A 5,053-nucleotide genomic window follows, 5' to 3' on the forward strand; every position below is an offset into this window, starting at 1 on the left:
AATTCGAGATACTTTTTGAACAGACCTCGTATTTAATGACTATCTACTATATCAATATACTTCATGTATTTTAAGCTTCCGCGATATGGAGAAATACTTCGTTTAGTTTCCATGTCAAGGTACTTTTCATCGCAGAATGAACAAAAATCGATTTACGTTCACAAAATTGTATAAATCTGTTTTAAAAAAGGAATGTGATTTTCAGATCTCTAAATTTAGTCCACTTAGGAAAAAGCGTTACCTCCATGAAACGATCGTTTCTGCACCACGTCATTTCTGTCAAATAAATTTCTCTCTAATTCCCATAGTTTCGAAGATATTCCAAGTATGTATTTAGTATATTTTAAGGTGCCACATGTCTGTCAACGAATAAAGAACAAAAATACTATTCGTTTCTATCGTTGTCCCCACCTCACTTGCTTGTTGAGGAATTCGTGCATCGCGAATCACCATCGTTTCCGAATACAAAGCCTTTCATACTTTTCCTTCCTTTTTACCGATCAACAGGGAATAACAATTTCTTAGTCATTGCACGCTGTCATTGCCCGCCGTTTCTTAAAATTCACGACTACGAATTGTACTGCCCATGGTACAATAGAAGCGCCGTTCATTACCAATAAAGATATAAATTTTATACCTGTTAATCCAATACTTGATAAATCCTACAAACCAAACCAGGTAATTATATACGCTCGTGCGTCTCGAAATTCCTATTACATTGCATGTCAAAACTTTATCAATATTTCTTTTTGCTTGTCTCACCTACGATAACGCCAAATACAATCGTTACCAAACCGCTAATAACAACATTGATGCCGTAAGCCGATGCGAACTTCTCTATGCTAATGTCCTCGATGATGACCAGAGGTTGCTGGAGCCACTAGCAGCCACGGTCGTACAACTCCGATTATCTCGGTCATAATAAATGCGCCCATCAATGTATGCTCAGACAGCAGAAAACCTGTAAAAATCGCGATTCGCAATTGTCATTTCAAAATTCGGAAGTATTCGTTTGATCGCGTGCGACTCACCGATTCTCGTGAATTCCATGAAGATCATGGCCGCGAAAAACAGATATTTTGGCTGTACGTTCACTACTACTATAAAAACGGCCAATAAGACTTTCAACACTAGCTCGGTTATCCTGCTTATAGTGACGGTCAACGCTCCATCAGCCTTAGTTTATTCCGTATCGGTCATCATCAAAGGAAGTAGAGAGGAGAAGGCATAGTCAGCGGTGCATAAGCGAAGCTGGCTCCGAAACACAAATTTATGAAGCAGTAGTTCTTGATCAGCGACATATCCACAATTTCTCGCAAAATCGCCTTGCATCTGTGGTGTTGCGTCCTGAGTATCCCGGGAATTACGGATTCCTTTTTTTTATATATATAATTGGGAAACAGACGGATGTTGGGCAAGCGTTATCATGAAGGGGATAAAATCACGATGATTCGCCTATTAAACCCGCCGTGGGTTTCCCAACATATCTGTAATTGCTTCCGCCTTTTCACAAAGCGCATAGTCTCATTACCTACTGGAGACAATGAGATTCTCTTAATTATCAGGAGATAGGCGTTATTTGGATAAGCGTTACCATGAAAATGTGATTATACGCCATTAATTAGGTCATGAGTTTCTCAACGCATCAGTGATTTCATCCGTTTGTTAATCACCATATCTGTTTCCAGTTTCCACGAAAACTCCTCTCATTAGCACACGTCATTCGCCACCCCCAAAAATCTTCCCTATATAAGCCCTCTCGCCTTTTACCACATCATTCATTTTTTTGTCGATTTCTGTCGCGTCGTTATGTCACGCCTATCACTTGTGTTTTCGGGATTACACTCTCACGCTCTCTCTTTGCCCGTTTGACTACTGTCGTGTATGATCGTTTTCAACATCTTTTGCGTTCGTGCCATTACGGCTTCCGCCACAACTTCGCTTTCTGCTGCCGAACAACTCTCTGTGCAAGTCGGGATCTCTTAAGTGAACTATTTCTCTCGGTATTCCGGGACCCCTTAAATCCGGTACACCACGATCAACGAACCCACATACTATTCATCACAGTTGATTCATCTAAATCATAAGTTTCCATTTCATATTTAAACATGATTTTTAATCATTTCAATCCAATCCTACTTCACTCCTCAAAACACACACATACATTGCGTAATTATTATTTTCCTTGTATTATATAATGTTTTTCTCGCCATACCGCTACATGAAACATTCTTGTTACGTTAAATCCGATTGTATTAAATTAAGTTATACGAATTACTTTTTTATTTTAATCTTCATCTTGCATTTGCATTATTCCAATAATGCTGATTTATAAAAGTTTGTTTAATGTTAACCCATATATCTCATTGTTTAACTTTAGCTAACCCTTTCATCTTTAAATCTTGTATCTTTTACAATGTCGTTTCTCATCAATTTACCACTATTATTAATCCATGTGAGAAACAAATTATATTATTAGTATAATTAATAAACTGTTTTATTCAAAATCCCCTAAATTTAACCAAGTTGTGAAAATTATTCATTCATTTCCTTTCAATTACTTAAATCTGAATTCCCCTCTCAACACGCCCATATGGTCCTATCCCAAGTAAAGAGATTAAGTTCTTTGACCTAAATAAAGGACCACCTAACGTACGTTCTGTGATTGGAGTAAATGGGCCTCTCCGGACCTTGACCTGATCTGCAGACCTACCAGTATGTTTAGGACTCGCGAGTGCGCGAAGGGCGATATTTGTTGTGTACATCCTCTTCCAGGACGTAACAGTGGAATCAACAGAACAAATTAATTCGTCATCCGTGTAATCGGACAATGAATGTGGAATGATGAAACTTCGGGATGTGCGAATTTAAGGCAAATAAATACTGTTAATGGTTGCTAAACGCAATAATTAAATCAGCGAAGAGTATTAATGTTGAAGCAATTAACGTGTGGGTGATACTTGCAGGAAGTACACTCTATTATTTTCGAACTTTATCGCCGCATCCATCACGTCAAACCGACTTTTGCTATGTACACACACACACACACACACATATACACTCTATGTATATATTTTTATGTTTACTAAATTATTTTTTGTTAACGGGTAACATTATCATCCATCTATGCCGAATGTCTACGCAGATCGGAGAAATTAAAAAAAAAAACGTACGGTAATACACATTCAAACATTATATTTTCCTATAACACGTATTAATATTGAAAATATTCATATCTAATGGTACTAAAAAATTTGTGCTTTGCTCCTAAGCATAATTAAATGATAACTCACTTTGTCACCTTCCCCTCCTTTTGCTCCTTCTCGAACTCATCTCGTTTCTCAACTCCCACCTTCTTTCGAACATCTGCATCTGGCTGTTTCTGTCTGTTTTTCTTCTCCAGGTGACGTTGCCGTATATCGCTCAACGCACTGACACTGCTGGCTAAATTAACTATGCTGGACGCCGAAAGGGTCGATATACCTTTCGTCGAACTTCTTCGCATAAATCCTGACCTTGCCCTGCCGTGGATCCAGCACTCTCTTGCTGAATTCGACGCGATCCTGTGCGCAGGAGTCTGATCACAAAGTCGACGAAAGTGCGATTTGAAGAATACCTTCGTTCAGAGAAATGGAAAGTTGACGTTTACGTTGAGAGAATAATCATTCCTTGAAGCGCTCCTCCGCTACATTACTTTCTCGATCAGTAATGACATCTCGTTGTCACTCTCGTCCTTCAAGCTACGCAAACTGCTCTACTTCGCCTTGAAAGACATGTGGATCACGTCGATGATCAATCGACGATTCGATCTCCTTTTCCTCTCTAGCGCGCGCTCTCTCGGCGAGGACTTTCTCCGGCTTCCTAGTATGCCATTCCACGGGATGCATCAACGTCATACCGATGACACTGTTCAAACTCAGCGCTCCTATGATCGCAGCGGTATCTGACACGAACGACAACCGGCAAGTGAATGTAACGACGAACAGTCCGCGATACAGTTGTCAGAGTCTTACAGTGAAAACCGTACGATATCATCATCTTTTCGGTCAATATAGGGTAAACAATGCCACCCAACGCGATAATGATTTGCGCCGCGCTGAATACCTAAAGAGGAAGTCAAAATAAAAGAAGGAGACACCTCTTTATGGTGATCGAAGAACCCGGAAATAAAAGCATGATCAAACCATCAGAGAGCCACGACTGTCTTACTTTCTCTCTTATCTTCACGAAGTACGCATTAAAGGCCGTGTTGCAGATCGTAATGATCAGACCTAGTCCGTAACCTTGCAGAAAGAAAACGAAAACCATATCATACATATTCCGGACAAATGCATGTTCGAGGTATGATAGCAGTCTCGTTGCAGTAATACATTTTTCAATTTGCTGAGTATCTCTATTAAAGAGCTGAAATTAAATTTCGAGTGTTACTAAGTCGTATCGCCACAAACGCATTACGTTAACACCAATCATACAAAGAAGACAATTAATGAACGCAAATATTACAGGGGCATGACACCATAGCATTTATCACAAGTTTCGTGCTCTACGTATTGGGAAGTCTTCCGGAAATCCAGGTCAATTTACTCGCAACTAACTATTTATAAATAAATATCAAGGGAAAATAACACGCAAAGTTAAACTCTCTCAGAATCTCAGAAATACAATAATATTATATCCAATATTAAAATTTATAGAAATCTTTTGTACAAATATCTTTATGATAAATCATATTAATGTCATTCTGACGAACAGACAATTTAGTTCTTGTTGTACTAATGGTACTCGAATGTAATGAAANGTTATTATTAGCATTAAATTGTATTGTGCAGGTGCGTGTGCACGAAGAAGTAGACTCAATATTCTATAACAGCGATAAGCAATGTACTTTCAAGACACTGTGAACATGAAGTATCTTGACAAAGTTATATTGGAGCAATAAGTCTCTTTCCGACGATATCAATATTTGGAAGGAAACTTAATAAGGTTGTAAGGATAAGTAAGCCAATCCGAATAAGTTCAACTGTCGTGTCAACAGTCGCTACATCTATATGTC

General features: G+C 38.7%; 1 pseudogene; it reads right to left on the minus strand.

The window, feature by feature from the left end:
- Nucleotides 1-521: 521 nt before the first annotated feature.
- LOC106743849 lies at nucleotides 522-4,404 on the minus strand (annotated as a pseudogene).
- Between the last annotated feature and the right edge of the window lie 649 nt (nucleotides 4,405-5,053).

The sequence above is a fragment of the Dinoponera quadriceps genome, unplaced genomic scaffold (genome assembly GCF_001313825.1).
Source record: "Dinoponera quadriceps isolate SergipeBrazil2010 unplaced genomic scaffold, ASM131382v1 scaffold1263, whole genome shotgun sequence".
Lineage (NCBI taxonomy): Eukaryota > Metazoa > Arthropoda > Insecta > Hymenoptera > Formicidae > Dinoponera > Dinoponera quadriceps.